Source organism: Lithobates pipiens, unplaced genomic scaffold (genome assembly GCF_037356315.1).
Source record: "Lithobates pipiens isolate NorthernLeopardFrog02 unplaced genomic scaffold, aLitPip1_a1.2 Scaffold_8, whole genome shotgun sequence".
In the NCBI taxonomy this organism is placed as follows: Eukaryota; Metazoa; Chordata; class Amphibia; order Anura; family Ranidae; genus Lithobates; species Lithobates pipiens.
The window spans coordinates 316,962,147-316,978,803 of NW_027507903.1; the positions used below are offsets into that span (position 1 = coordinate 316,962,147).

The following is a 16,657-nucleotide window of genomic DNA, read 5'->3' on the forward strand; positions in this document are numbered from 1 at the left end:
AGCTGTCCTGTACCATTTTGAAAATATTTTAAATCTGCTTTCTTGTGTAGAGACATTGAACCTTTGTGTATATGACTGTATATGAGTCTCCACTCCGTGTTCAGGTCTAGCTTGAGATCTGATTCCCACTGTCTGACCAGCTTGTCGTCTTCGATTTTGTGTGTTGAGAAGAGGAGCGCATGCACAGTCAATATTAAGTGTCTTTGGGTTTTTTTGCTGTTGCAGATGTATTCAAAAGGTGTGAATACCCGGAACCAGAGTGCAGTAGGTTTAGAATTTTGAAGAAAGTGTCAGATTTGTAGATATTTATAGAACGGGATATGGTCGTCTGGGAATTGAGAGGTCATAGCTTGGTGTGCAAGTAAATCTTCATTGTGTACGTGTTGGTGTGCTCTAGGACATGATCTGAGTGGGTCTGTTGTTGGAGAGCCTAAGGCCAGACCGGAATTCTGGATTGTCGTTGAGGGGAGTCATGGGTCCATATGTTGGTGGTCTCACGTTTAATTTTTTGCAAGCAGCTCTGAATTGCAGCATTGTAGCATTGATTAAAGGATGTGATTTATGTTCTTTAGGGATGTAAGAAGGACTGATCCAAGGTAAGGGTGCCAGTGAGATTTGAGAGAATGCATTTTCAAGCTGAATCCAGTCCTTGTCACTTCCATGTATTTGCCATTTGACTATTCTGGTCAAGTAACATGCCCAGTGATATTTTTGGACATATGGCAGGCTTAAGCCTCCTTGTAATTTGGGAAGCGTCAATCTCTCCCAACTAAATCTGGGCGTTTTGGATGTCCATATGAGATTCCTGCACATACGTTTGTAAGAAGGATGGTGGGAGTTTAATGGGGCTTGAAAAAAGTATAAAAGTTTGGGCAACGCATTCATTTTTAAAATTCTGCCAAACCATGAGAAAGGTCCTGCGTGCCATTTGTGCAACTCTCCTTGGATGGTTTGCAGGACTGGTTGAAAATTCTGGGAGTATAAGTCAGTCAGTTTGGTAGGTATTTTAATTTCCAGATAAGTAATGGCATGAGGTTCCCAGCAGAATGGGAAGTTGTTCTTGCATTGTGTGACTAGTGTGCTTGGTAGAGTTATATTCAGGGCTTTTGGAGAAGTTGATTTGCAAATTTGAGAGGAAATTGAAAAGTGAGAAATCCTTAAAGGGGTTCTGCACTGCTGCAAACATTTTTTTTTTATGGTTATGCTTTAACATTGATGTTTTTATATAAAAAGGCTTACTTGTCTTAGTTTCCTGACTGCTGCATGTCCGTTTTTGTGCAAAATGTTCATTTATATTCACAATGTTCGGCCGTTGTCATTTTTGTTGTGGGCAAGTGAAGCCAACAAGCAAAACTTCCTCTTTACTTCCTGGGTTACTAACCAGCATGCTTTGCCAGTTCTCGCACATGCTCTGTAGCTACAGAGCAGAACTGTGTCATTCCTGAATGTTGTCAGGACAACGGGGGTCGTCCTATCAAGTTTACTTCCCTGTTCTTATGTGTCAGCTATCTCAGTACGAGTAAAGAGCTTCACATGAGAGGTATGTCTAGTTATGCTCTGTGTGAGCATTTTTCATCATAACCCTTTATTTTGTATTTCTTCTAATATATTGATTGTTTTTTCCTTAATTTTAACAAATTTAATGTTAACTGTGTGCGACTCTTTTTATTTTTATTCTATTAATAAAAAAAAAAGATTTTAAAAGTTTTTTTAATTGTCTTGCCTTTCTTATATATATATATATATATATATATATATATCTAGACACATGAAACTAAAATTTTCTTGTATGTATGTTATATAGATATATAAAGATATCGTTTATTGTGAATATATTATTTTGGTGTGTATATATATATATATATATATATATATATATATATATATATATATATATAATTTTATATAATATCTATATATTACAGTTTAGTGCCACCCATCCATGCCACCCATCTGTGCCACCCATCCGTGCCATCTTATCTGTGCCCATCTTTGCCCATCAGTGTCGCCTTATCTATGCCCATCGGTGCCGCCTTATCTGTGCCTATTAGTGCCGCCTTAACTATGCCTATTAGTGCCCACCAGTGCAGTCTATCAGTGCTGCCTCATCAGCGCACTTCAATGAAGGAGAAAAATGACCTGTTTGCAAAATTTTATAACAAACTATTAAACATGATTTTTTTTATTTATTTTTTTTGCATCTTTTTTTGTTTGTGTAGCAAAAAAAAAAAAAACCAGCTGTAATTAAATACCACCAAAAGAAAGCTATATTTGTGGGAAAAAAATGTCATTTGGGTACAGTGTTGTATGCCCGCGCAATTGTCATTCAAAGTGCATCAGCGCTGAAAGCTGAAAATTGGTCTGCGACTGAGGGGGGTTTAAGTTCCCAGTAAGCAAGTGGTTAAATCAATAAAGATTATTTTTATTAAAATTTAAAAACATTTTTTTTTAAACTATATTTGTATTTATATATATATATATATATATATATATATAATTTTTTTTTTTTTTTATTTCTATATTTAGCGTAATATAATAGTCCAGCAAATTTTGGCGAGGTATCCTGATCCTGAGAACGATCGTGCATTTCCACGCAATCCAACCATAGACTCTTCGAGTACACATTTTACAGACTCAGAATCGCAAGATTCAATCAACAATCGGATTGGTACAATTAATTGGTGTACCTGTCAGTGCTGTATCAAAATGCCCACACAAGTCGAATCGAGGTGCTGTCAAGAGGTCGACGAGGTTCAAGCCTGTATCCCTGAAGGGAAAAAATGCATCACAGAAGCAGAGATATTCCAATCTCAAATAGCGACCGAAGAACACGTTAGACTCACGTTTCTTACGATGCATCTCGAGAGTTTACCATTTGTCGATGCAGACAATAATCGGTAATATAGCTATTCTCAAAAATTTAAAATGTAGTTAGTAATTTAAATTAGATAGTTGCGATTGTAATCATGTATAGATGTCTGTTATTATTTTTTGTTGTTTTTTTTAAAAACAGGAGACTCAGAAAAACAGCATATCGTACATTTATTGCTTGGATATATGGATATTTAGGGAAGGGGAACAGAAGGGTGATTCCGTCATGTGCTGTCAAAATAGTCCGTGACGTTTTTCCTGATCCGAACGGCTCTTACGTTGGTTTTCTGTATTCGGATGATTATGATGCATCAGAAATGGCATTTCATTAGTTTTCTTGTTTTAAAAATTTAAATATTTTTTGTTATAGTTTGTTAAATTTTTGAATTAAATGTATATTTTTTTCCTAATAAAAGTAAAATAATAGCAATTATCAGTAAGTGATTTAATTTTTTTTCTTTTTTTTTTTTTTTTTAATTGATAGTTAATGTTATTTTTTTGGGTTTGCTAAAAATAAAAGTCATAATAAAACAAGCAACAATATTCCTTTATTTATTGACTCAACTTAAATATATATTACATTATAAAATTATATATTATACATTACTTATTAACAAAAAAAAAATAGAAAACAAAACATGAATAATTTAATGGTTATAAATGTATTTATTAATTAATAATAAAAATGTACATATGAAGAGTTCTAGTTTGTCAGTTGCCTTTTGGAAATCTTGTCATGTGTTCAAGCACGACAGCAGATTTTTCGGGGCGTTCTATTGGGGCAATGTTTTTAGGCATTTGAGGGTTCTTTGGCTTCCATGTGCTGATTATTGTGCCCTCCACTATGCATATCATGTTACCGATCATTTCTTTTGCATGATCGGTATCCATTTTCTCATACACATTTCGGACAATCCATTTCTTACGGCCTCGGGGATACTCCAAATTTTTCCTCTCGATTAGAATCTCTGCACCACTGTCATCTTTTTTTTTTGTCAAAGCAGGTTTACGTACCACATTATGATTGTGGCTTAATGCCGCCAATTTAGTTCGAGCATCCATAGAATCATAACGATAATGTATTCGTTTAGGTCGATATTTTAGAATCATACTGTGGTACGTTTCAATAACACCGGTTTGACAAAAAAAAGTTAGATGCTTCATGTCCTTTTCTAACTTGGGATCCAAAACAATTGAAGATAACGCATGAAATGCAGGTGTTTGATGGACTAACCAGGGAACCTTTGGTGCATCAACATCAATCTCATCGTGCAAACATTTGTGCTCGATATCGCCAACCATCCATACATGTTCATTTACTACATGATGTAGTAAAGATTGCCAAAGTTCTTTAAAACGTTCCTCGTTTCCTTTGGAAGCTCTACTACACCAATAGAAATGGTTTGTTATGGATCTGATCCACGGCATAATGGCACTATGAATTTTTTTTTTGGAAATTTGTACCAATCTTCTTTTTAAATTTTTAACATAGTGCCAAATGTCAAATTGATGATTAATATTTTCATATTTTGCAGTGGTTAACAATTTGCGTATGCCGGTGTGTCTATCGGTTCCCACAAATTGAACATCGAATTTGCTTTCAATTAGTCTGTCTAAAACTTTTGTAAATCCAAATTTTTCCATGGCGACTGATGAGGTTGTTTGTGACACCTGCACCAACTCAAAATCTACAATTTTTTTGGAGAAAAGGTCCATGAATGTATAAGTGGAAAATTTGGCAGAAAAGCCAGGGCTATCGCATTGTCCGTCTCCTACAAGATACAATGGTTTTTTTTTTAATTCTTCAGAAACATAGCCCTTGTTTTTTTGCCAACTATAGTCAATAGCGTGAAAAATGTATTGATTTTGCGCTCGATTGTAAGAAGTTTCTCCAAATATCTCGATGCCGCAAAATTCAAACATTTCTCTCACTTTGGTATAGCTTCCTCCACTCACACAAATGGCGCCTGAAAGTAAAATATTTCCTGCGGGATAATTCTTAATTTTTGGCTGGCTTTCCCACAGCTTTTTGCGGTGGTCAGCAGAGCATGTGGAAAAGACACAAACCAACGTGCCAATTAGTTGTTTTTCAATTTTTTTTATTTTTGAAATACAGTCTGGATCTGGACATCGCATTTGAAACAGCAATTGATCCAGCCTGCTTTCAAAAACAATAAATTTTTTTTCGTTTACGAGGTTAAGGGGGTATTGTAGAGTGTCATCTATTTGTGTGTCTTCAACACTTTCACAAAGACTTACATCATCTTTCAAAGGAGTTTCACAATCAGACAATCGGAAAATTGGGTCGTCGTAGTATGCCAATTTTCTTTTGGGACGGATTTCAGGACTATCGACCTCAGATTGTAAGGGTGAACTCATTACTGGTGTGGGTTGGACGTTCGGTGTCCAAAGTCCAGTTGCAGTATGTGGAACCGGAGGAGGTGTCATTAAACCAGCCCCAGAACTGCAATACGGGTGATCCAAGGAGATTGATCTTGCACTAGCTATTTTACTATAGTTTTCCTGTGATTCCGGGACAGTATCCTCCAAATTTGTTGTTTGGGTTTCTGCATCTTTCATTTGCACTTTGACACATTTACATGAACATGTAGTATTTACAATTTCAGATGTTGAGGTTCCTGGCATCGCGTATATTGATCTACGAATTTTATTAAGTCTTGTGCTCCATTTAGTATCGGAGCTGGTGATCATTGAGATTTTCGGAAAAATAGTTGGTATTGCATCTCCTTTCAATTTTCTTTTTTGCCCTTGGCCAATGAAAGAATCAGCTTGGAAGTGCGCAGAACACATCCTGTACACGTTCCCACGCACATCACTTTGGATTAGTGGAACGTATTGTTCTATCATCTCAGGCTCCATACCGGCGTTTTGAAGCCAGATTTTAAGAAGTGTCGCATCCTTCGGGAAAATATAATATTTTCTTATTGGAGGATTTGACTGAGCATCACTGTCGTGGCTGCAACAAAGTGCAAAGCAGCTCGGCATTTCTATTCAATAAAGAAGAGTAAAATTAGTCAAACAAATATATTAAAAATTATATATATATATATATATATATATATAAATATATTTATTTTTTTTGACATTAGATATTAAAAATACAAATAAAAAAAAAAAAGACACTTGGTTTTATTTAATTAAATAATTTATTTAAGAGTATATTCAAAATTTTTTTTTTTTAACATGAAATAAAATTACATTAAAAAAAATAAAATAAAAAATTAACAACTCCATTTAAAATATAATATTTAATAAAATTTTACAGTGCGGATTACACAAGAGAAGAGAGAGCGGTAGCGAGCATGGATAGAGAGAGAGCGAGGAAGCGCGAGGATGGATAGAGAGGGTGGAGAGAGAGAGAGAGAGAGAGAGAGAGAGAGAGAGGGTGGAGAGAGAGAGAGAGAGAGAGGGTGGAGAGAGAGAGAGAGAGAGAGAGAGAGGGTGGAGAGAGAGAGAGAGAGAGAGAGAGAGGGTGGAGAGAGAGAGAGAGAGAGAGAGAGAGAGAGAGAGGGAGCGAGGATGGAGAGAGAGAGAGAGAGAGAGAGAGAGGGACAGAGGATGGATAGAGAGAGAGAGAGAGGGAAAGAGGATGGATAGAGAGAGAGAGAGAGAGAGAGAGAGAGAGGGACAGAGGATGGATAGAGAGAGAGAGGGACAGAGGATGGATAGAGAGAGAGGGACTGAGGATAGAGAGCGAGCAGAAACTAGAAGAAAGAAGATGAAAACAAAAAAAAAAAAAAAAAAAAAATCAAAAGAAAAGGAAAACAATACATTTTTATTATGGATTAGAAAGTATCAAATCCAATTGTCTGAGGGGAAAGAGAGAGAGATAGGTGGTTTGATAGCAGTAGAGTCAAAATGCGAGATAATGGTGATATAAAATAGATGTAGAGATATAGATATAAAGAAGATGGAGACATAGACAAAGGAGAAAGAACTAAAAAGGTAAAAGAAGCCGTGATTGAGACAATACACAAAATTATACATTGATTCAAAAAAAAAAAAAAAAAAGTTTAAAATTATGGATTTTAATAAAATCCAATTGTCGGAGATGGAAAACAGAGAGCAAAGGCGAGAGAGAGAGCGAAGAGAGAACGAAGGTGAGAGAGAGAGAGCGAAGAGAGAGTGAAGGACAGAGGATAGAAAGTTAGCGAGGGACAGAGGATAGAGAGTTAGCGAGGGACAGAGGATAGAGAGTTAGCGAGGGACAGAGGATAGAGAGTTAGCGAGGGACAGAGGATAGAGAGTTAGCGAGGGACAGAGGATAGAGAGTTAGCGAGGGACAGAGGATAGAGAGTTAGCGAGGGACAGAGGATAGAGAGTTAGCGAGGGACAGAGGATAGAGAGTTAGCGAGGGACAGAGGATAGAGAGTTAGCGAGGGACAGAGGATAGAGAGTTAGCGAGGGACAGCGGAAGCGAGGGACAGCGGAAGCGAAGGAGCAAAGGATAGAGAGAGCAAAGGACAGAGGATAGAGAGAGCAAAGGACAGAGGATAGAGAGAGCAAAGGACAGAGGATAGAGAGAGCAAAGGACAGAGGATAGAGAGAGCAAAGGACAGAGGATAGAGAGAGCAAAGGACAGAGGATAAAGAGAACAAAGGATAGAGGACAGCGGAAGCAAGGGACAGCGGAAGCGAGGGACAGCGGAAGCGAGGGACAGCGGAAGCGAGGGACAGCGGAAGCGAGGGACAGCGGAAGCGAGGGAGCAAAGGATAGAGAGAGCAAAGGATAGAGAGAGCAAAGGATAGAGAGAGCAAAGGACAGAGGATAGAGAGAGCAAAGGACAGAGGATAGAGAGAGCAAAGGACAGAGGATAGAGAGAACAAAGGATAGAGGACAGCGGAAGCGAGGGACAGCGGAAGCGAGGGACAGCGGAAGCGAGGGACAGCGGAAGCGAGGGACAGCGGAAGCGAGGGACAGCGGAAGCGAGGGAGCAAAGGATAGAGAGAGCAAAGGATAGAGAGAGCAAAGGATAGAGAGAGCAAAGGATAGAGAGAGCAAAGGATAGAGAGAGCAAAGGATAGAGAGAACAAAGGATAGAGAGAGCAAAGGATAGAGAGAGCAAAGGATAGAGAGAGCAAAGGATAGAGGATAGAGAGAGCAAAGGACAGAGGATAGAGAGAGCAAAGGACAGAGGATAGAGAGAACAAAGGATAGAGGACAGCGGAAGCGAGGGACAGCGGAAGCGAGGGACAGCGGAAGCGAGGGAGCAAAGGATAGAGAGAGCAAAGGATAGAGAGAGCAAAGGATAGAGAGAGCAAAGGATAGAGAGAGCAAAGGATAGAGAGAGCAAAGGATAGAGAGAGCAAAGGATAGAGAGAGCAAAGGATAGAGGATAGAGAGAGCAAAGGACAGAGGATAGAGAGAGCAAAGGACAGAGGATAAAGAGAACAAAGGATAGAGGACAGCGGAAGCAAGGGACAGCGGAAGCGAGGGAGCAAAGGATCGAGAGAGCAAAGGATCGAGAGAGCAAAGGATCGAGAGAGCAAAGGATCGAGAGAGCAAAGGATCGAGAGAGCAAAGGATCGAGAGAGCAAAGGATCGAGAGAGCAAAGGATAGAGAGAGCAAAGGATAGAGAGAGCAAAGGATAGAGAGAGCAAAGGATAGAGGATAGAGAGAGCAAAGGACAGAGGATAGAGAGAGCAAAGGACAGAGGATAGAGAGAACAAAGGATAGAGGACAGCGGAAGCGAGGGACAGCGGAAGCGAGGGACAGCGGAAGCGAGGGACAGCGGAAGCGAGGGAGCAAAGGATAGAGAGAGCAAAGGATAGAGAGAGCAAAGGATAGAGAGAGCAAAGGATAGAGAGAGCAAAGGATAGAGAGAGCAAAGGATAGAGAGAGCAAAGGATAGAGAGAACAAAGGATAGAGAGAGCAAAGGATAGAGAGAGCAAAGGATAGAGAGAGCAAAGGATAGAGAGAGCAAAGGATAGAGAGAGCAAAGGATAGAGAGAGCAAAGGATAGAGGATAGAGAGAGCAAAGGACAGAGGATAGAGAGAGCAAAGGACAGAGGATAGAGAGAGCAAAGGACAGAGGATAAAGAGAACAAAGGATAGAGGACAGCGGAAGCAAGGGACAGCGGAAGCGAGGGAGCAAAGGATCGAGAGAGCAAAGGATAGAGAGAGCAAAGGATAGAGAGAGCAAAGGATAGAGAGAGCAAAGGATAGAGAGAGCAAAGGATAGAGAGAGCAAAGGATAGAGAGAGCAAAGGATAGAGAGAGCAAAGGATAGAGAGAGCAAAGGATAGAGAGAGCAAAGGATAGAGAGAGCAAAGGACAGAGGATAGAGAGAGCAAAGGATAGAGGATAGAGAGAGCAAAGGACAGAGGATAGAGAGAGCAAAGGACAGAGGATAAAGAGAACAAAGGATAGAGGACAGCGGAAGCGAGGGACAGCGGAAGCGAGGGACAGCGGAAGCGAGGGACAGCGGAAGCGAGGGAGCAAAGGATAGAGAGAGCAAAGGATAGAGAGAGCAAAGGATAGAGAGAGCAAAGGATAGAGAGAGCAAAGGATAGAGAGAGCAAAGGATAGAGAGAGCAAAGGATAGAGAGAGCAAAGGATAGAGAGAGCAAAGGATAGAGAGAGCAAAGGACAGAGGATAGAGAGAGCAAAGGACAGAGGATAGAGAGAGCAAAGGACAGAGGATAGAGAGAGCAAAGGACAGAGGATAAAGAGAGCAAAGGACAGAGGATAAAGAGAACAAAGGATAGAGGACAGCGGAAGCGAGGGACAGCGGAAGCGAGGGACAGCGGAAGCGAGGGACAGCGGAAGCGAGGGACAGCGGAAGCGAGGGAGCAAAGGATAGAGAGAGCAAAGGATAGAGAGAGCAAAGGATAGAGAGAGCAAAGGATAGAGAGAGCAAAGGATAGAGAGAGCAAAGGATAGAGAGAGCAAAGGATAGAGAGAGCAAAGGAGATTCAGAAAAAAGTTTGAGGCAAGAAAAGTCTCACATCTAAAATCACACACATAAAAAAAAAAAAAAAAAAAGACAGACAAAAAAATAAAGTTACACAAATTAAATTCAATATTTAATTTTTGGCATGGCTTTGAATAATCAATTCCACTTGTCTTTTGAATCTATGGGATAAAAAATAAAAATAAAAATTATTAAAAATAAAAGCAAACCAAACAACAAAAACAGTACAAGAACATAAACGTGTTTATAGTGCGTTAACCACTTGCCTACTGGGCACTTAAACACCCCTCCTGCCCAGACCAATTTTGAGCTTTCGTTGCTCTCACACTTTGAACGACAATTACTCAGGCATGTAACACCAAATCGAACTTTTATTATTTAGATTGTTTCACACAAGTAGAACTGTCTTTTGCTCTTGTATGATCACCTGTGTTTTTTTTTTTCTATTTCATTTGTGCTATAAATGAACAAAGTCGCGCTGTCCCATTGATTTCGATGGGTATGAGCGGTTAATACACCGCTCCTTCATCGCTCAGAAGATGCGGCTAGCAGGACTTTTTTCAGCATCCTGCTAGCGCAACGCTCCAGTGTGAAAGCCCTCCGGCTTTCAGGCTGGGTTCACACTGCTGCGGATACAAGAACTGGATGTGATTCGCACCGCCTTGCAGTGCAAATCACATCGGATCTCTGTGCAATGCGAGTTCAGCCATACAGATAGTATGGCTGAATTCGCATCACACCCGCCCCAAACTCGCACGGGACCCTTTTTTTGGTCTGCAGCAGAATCGGATCGCATGGGTGTTCACACCATGCGATACGATTCCTGTCCGAGTTTGCAGATCGCACTGCGATATGCGAACTGATCTGGGGGTGTCATTGATGTTTCACTGACACTCCCAGCAGTTCGCATAGGGCAGTGTGAACTGCCGCCGGGAGGCATGCAATGCGGGAACCCGCCACGGATTTGCGGCGTTCCCGCATCGCTGCAATGTGAACCCATAACACTGTGGTGAAAGAGGCCAGTTTTTTCAGGCGCTACACAGGTGCTATTTTTACCGCTGTAACGCATGAAAACCGCCACAGTGTGAAAGGGGTCTTAGCGTCCGCTCTGCAGCCATCTATTGGCTATAAAGCGGGCGCAAAGTGGTTTACAGACACATACACACATTTTTTTAATGCATTAACCACTTGACCACTGGGCACTTAAACACCCTTAACAACCAGACCAATTTTCAGGTTTCGGTGCTCTCACATTTTGAATGACAATTACTCAGTCATGCAACACTGGACCTATATGAAATTTTTGTCCTTTTTTTTTCACACAAATGGAGCTTTCTTTTGGTGGTATTTAATCACCGCTGGGTTTTTTATTTTTTGTGCTATAAAAGAAAAAATACAGAAAATTCTGTAAAAAAATGAATTTTTCTTGATTTCTGTTATAAAATTTAGCAGATTAGTAATTTTTTCTTCATATATTTTGGCCAAAATTTATACCACTACATATCTTTGGTAAAAATAAGTACAAATTGGTGGATATTATTTGGTCTTTAGAAGCACCGGAGGGCGGCGGGAGGGGGGGGGGTGTCTATGGCTGGGTATTGCAGGGTATCTCAGAGTATGGCGTTGCAGAGTATTGCATTGCAGAGCATTGCAGGATATTGGAGGGTGTTGCAGAGCATTGCACGGTATTGGCGGGTGTTGCAGAGCATTGCAGAGTGTTTCAGGGTATTGGTGGGTGATGCAGAGTGTTGCAGGGTATTGGCGGGTGTTGCAGAGCGTTGCAGGGTATTGCAGGGTAATGGCAGGGTAATGGCAGGGTAATGGCAGGGTAATGCAGAGTAATGGCAGGGTATTGCAGAGTATTTGCAGGGAATTGAGGGGTTAATTTTCGGTGAGCAGCGATGTGAGCACTGCAGATGCAGCCCACATCGCTGCTGACACCGATCTCCTCCCCCTCCGCTGTTCCGATCGGTAGAGGGGGAGGGAGGAACCGGCGTCATAACATGACGCCGGTTTGTTTACAAGTGATCGCTCCGTCATTTGACGGAGCGATCACCTGGTAAACAGCCGCGACGAGCGGCCGTTTACCGTGATCCGTCACGGATGCTCTCGAGTGCGCGCCCCAGGGGGCGCGCGAGAGCGGAATTCTGGGAGGACATCATATGACGGCCTCGCACAGTTAAGAAACCGCCCTAAAGCCGTCATTCGGCTATGGGCCGGTTATTAAGTGGTTAAATAACTTACTTGAATCCGATGTAGATTAAACAGCTAAGAAATCGGTCACAGAATTTTCTATGCAGTAGTTCGTTAACTGAAAGGAAAGAAATATAAAATAAAAATACATTAGTAAAGTTTAATAATTATGTTATAAAAATAAAAAAAAAAGGATTAAAAAAAAAAAAAAAATTATAAAAATGGCTTTTTAATAATTTTTGTAGTTAGCAAAATATTTTAAAAATAACATTTTTTAAAGTATTAATGCGAAAAATAAAGGTATAAACGCAGCCAAAAAAAAAAATATAAAAAAAAAAAAAGTTGGAACTTACCTTATAATTGAAGGTTTTGATTGACAATGATAAAGATCTTCAATTTAAAAGGCACAATCAGAGTACTATATAAAATCTGAGAAGACAATTAAAAAATATTTTTAAAAAAATTTCCTAACATATAAATTAATGTAAAAAAAATAAAAGACTAAAAAAAAAAAATTATTAAATTATATATATATATATATATATATATATATATATTTTTAAAATTACACATTATTAAAGTAAAATCAAGAATTAAAATATAACATTGAGATCGAATTAACAAACATAGTTAAATAAAAACAAATAAATGGGTTAAACAAAAAAAAAATAAAAAATGGTTGACGTATATATTCTAAAATAAATAAAAATAATTTTAATAAATGTATACGTGTGTTCTAAAAAATAATAAATTACAATACAAATATAAAAAATTAAAATTATGAACATGATAAAAAAATATATATATATATATATATATATATATATATATATATATATATATATATATATATATATATATATATATATATATATATATATATATATATATATATATATATATATATAATTTTAGACATAGATAGAGCCAATTCTTGATTATACATTTCGATTTTTTTTAAAACAATATAATATAACAGCAACCGAAAAATAAAAATACGATTAAAAAAAAATAAAAAAAAAAATAAAAAATTAAAATAAAAAAAATCGATAAAAAAAATAAAAATAAAAAATAAAGACAAAATAAAACAATAATTTACGGTTGTTTATATTCTAAATTAAAACTAACATTGACATAACATTTAACAGTAAAAAATAAATATAAAAAAAAAAAATGACACACATTTATATATATATATATATATATATATATATATACACACACACACACACACATACAAAGCATTGTGATATAATTACAGTGCAATTTAAAAATTTGTAAAGACAATAAGATTACTTACCTCTGAGCTTGTGTCTGGGGCAGCTGTACCGCGTGGAGTCCGTTCGCCTCTTGTTCTCAGGTAAAACTGGTAATGTTTACCTGTTTGCCCTGGAGAACAATGGCGAAATTCAAATCGCCCTCCAAACGTGGCCGGCGTGATGACGTCACGTCCTCGAAATCTCGCGAGATTTTGGCTCCATGAGCCGAAATCTCGAGAGATTTCGTCTGCATGAGCCGCAATGTCTCCTGGGATTACTTGGACGAGATCCCAGGAGACGCGTGCGGGGGTCAACAGGAAGTGATGCTGATCCCCGCAAGAGACCGCCCATCGCCGCAGGGAGGAATTTTTAAAAGGACAAATTAAACAAGGTATATTAATTAAAAATCGGAAAAATGTGGCATTGTAAAATGTGCGATATAGAGGCAACAGAATGGGATCATTTTATTATTATGAGTGCAGAACCACTTTAAGCAGGTTAGGGATAGTATATACTGGGTCAGTTACGAAGAGTAAGATGTCGTCAATGTAAGCAGCTAACTTATATTGTTTATGATCGATCTCAAGACCTTTGATATCTGGATTCTCTTTAAGTTTATGAAGTAGGGGTTCCATGGTGAGTTTGAAAAGTAAGGGGGATAGGGGACAACCCTGTCTAGTACCACTGGACACGGAGAAAGCGCCCGGCAGGCAACTGTTTACTCTAATTTTAGCTGTGGGGGAGGAGTACAAAGCTAGAATCATCTGAAGTAAGCGTTGTGGTATACCCACTGGGCAAAGTGTTTCCTCTATATAATCCCAGGCTACCCTGTCAAACGCCTTCTCCGCGTCCAGGGACAAGAAAAAGCCCTTAGTAGATGTCATGGAAAGCCAGTGGTGGATGTTCAGAGCTTTCGTGGTGTTGTCTCTGGCTTCCCTGCCAGGGACAAATCCAACTTGGTCCAAAGAGATTAATCTGGGGATTAGGGGAAGTTGGCCAGTGCCTTAGTGTAAAGTTTCACGTCTACATTTAGAAGTGATATGGGGCAATAGTTGGAAACCAGCATGGCATATTTGTCAGGTTTTGGTCAGGTTTTGGTTTCCAGGATATCCTTGTGGGCTACACTATAAGTTATTGAAGGCATTAACTAGTTGTGGGATAAGTGTGTCAGGAAAAGCCTTATAATAGCTGACCGTCTTGCCTGACTTTAATTGCTTCAAAGATTTTAGGGTTTCTTCTATTGACAGTGGTAGGTCCAGCTCTGTTGATTCTTCAGTAGTTAGGGTTGACGGAGTATATTGTATCGTCATTTTCCTGTCTTTTGTGGTGGAATCTATTTGTAGTTTGGGTAAATTGTACAATTTAGAGAAGTACTGTAAAAATTGGTCTGCTATCTTATCTGATGTTGCTAAGGTGTTCCCTGCGGCGTCCTTGATCATGTAAATGGTATTTGCCGCTTTCTTTACCTGTAAGGCCAACCTCCCTGCTTTATTGCCAAATTCATGGAAGACTCTTTGGGTTAGGGCATATCGCACTGAATCAGTGCGATATGGGTTTTGGATTTCAGCAAAGAGGATAGTAATTGAGATCTTCTTTCAGGTTTGTTGAGGCCTCGCATGTTTATGGAACAGAGCTTGAATGGCATCTGTGGTAGAGCCTTATCGTGTGGTGAATTGGGAGTACCCATGCCCTCCGCTAAGAAGGGATGTGAGTGTGGGGGTAGGGGGTAGGTAGGTAAGAAGGAAGAGGGAAACTGGGATCTGAGAAAGATTTAGGACAGGCTGATCAGCTGGTGGATAATCTATCCTCCCACCTTGATATCAGGGGGAATCGGTATTGTACACAGCGTGAATAGCATACGCCCCACAAACGGTGCACCCTGTTCCGCTGCTGTGTGGGGGTTGGCCTAAGCCGTACATGGTAGCGTCCACAAATCATTGAAAACCTGCTACCACCCGACCATGAGTGAAGGAGAAGGAAGTATCAGACATTTACATAAGCAGGTGTGGGGGGTGAGGGTTTATGTGCTAAGGTGATTAGTTATTAAGGGACGTGTGTCCTATTGTGGAGTGACTAAGTCAGACTTATTTTAATATGGAAGGTTAAGTCTGTGTGTGTGATTCCCATGTAATGGGGGTTACGAGAATGCACTCAAGTTGCCACTGTACCTCAGGGGGGCTATCAGCGGTAAGTCAAGTAAGAGAATGGAGAGGTATCTCTAGTATGACCTGGAGGTTGTTTCAAAACACTAAGACTGATAAACTATTTACGAAAACCAAATGCAGGTAAAAAATGCAACTTAAACGCATAGCAGTTGTAGGTGACTAAATCTAATCTGCAGCACCTTCCGGAAAGTTTATATGTAAAGATAATTTTCTACATATGGGTATAGAACTTGAGGCTAGTTTCTGAAAGGAAGAATAGCAAGTAAGAGAGTGACATTGTTAATACAGTTTCTGAATCTCACCAGCTCTGAAGAGTGCATTGGGAATCTGAAAGTCATGAGCAGTATCAGTGAGAATTCATGCATCTAGACATTGTCCATTCAATGAAAAGGAGCAATCGCACGAGTTTGTAGTATGTCTGGGAGTACATAGGAGAGTCTGCAGGGCCACATTATCTGATGTGCGTGTCAGCCGGCTTATTACACTCAGAGCTTGGTGGAGAGGATGATTACCTGGATGCATCTCAGAGATCTTCGTTGAGCGCTCTGAAACATATCAGTGGCCAAGTTCATGTAGTCCCGGGTTTAGACCAACCAAGAGTGTGGATTTCCGGTCGTCAGTGCAGATGAACAGTGAATTCCGAGTCTGTGCTTGTCGGGAGACCTCTATAGTGGCTTGCGGGGTACGAAAGACAATACTCCTGGATAAAGTGGGATTTCCTGCAGAGTGTGGAGTTCGAGACAGGCTGTAGTGAGTGCTGGTATACTCAGCTAGTCAGGTCAGGACTCTTGCCGCTGGGGGTTATGGGGGTTGTAGTTTGGATTGTTCAGTGTACATACACTGCAGGCGGGAATGGATGTGCTGTCATGGCAGCCATAAAGTATGTGGAGGGCTTATTAAAGTGGAGGCAGGCAGTTTGAAAAAGCGCTTCAGCCCTAGTAATGTTTCAAGGGTGTCTTGCTGCTATATAGAGAACAGTCTAATGTAACATGTTGTAACTCAAACAGACCAAACAAGGCTAAACGGTAGTGTCGGGTAACTGATAATCCGTGAAAGAGGCTAGCGGTCCCGCCTGGTTCTCCTTGAGCTGGGAGAGTTGAAGGGGTTAGAGCCCTGGTATGTGCTTCGGGAGGCATTGTGATTGACCGCAGCTGAGGGAGAACACCTCCTCCGGTGCCTGGATGCCTGTGCCTCCATTGGTTCTTCCACCGGTTGTTCCCTCCCAACGCTGAA

At 39.9% G+C, this 16,657-nt stretch overlaps 1 long non-coding RNA gene across 1 annotated transcript; it reads left to right on the forward strand.

Annotated features, from left to right (window-relative positions):
• Nucleotides 1-1,161: 1,161 nt before the first annotated feature.
• On the forward strand, nt 1,162-3,301 carry LOC143963246 (uncharacterized). Its single transcript, XR_013270917.1, has 3 exons — nt 1,162-1,540; nt 2,527-2,897; nt 3,014-3,301. It is a non-coding gene; the product is annotated as an uncharacterized LOC143963246 (long non-coding RNA).
• The last annotated feature ends 13,356 nt before the right edge of the window (nt 3,302-16,657 follow it).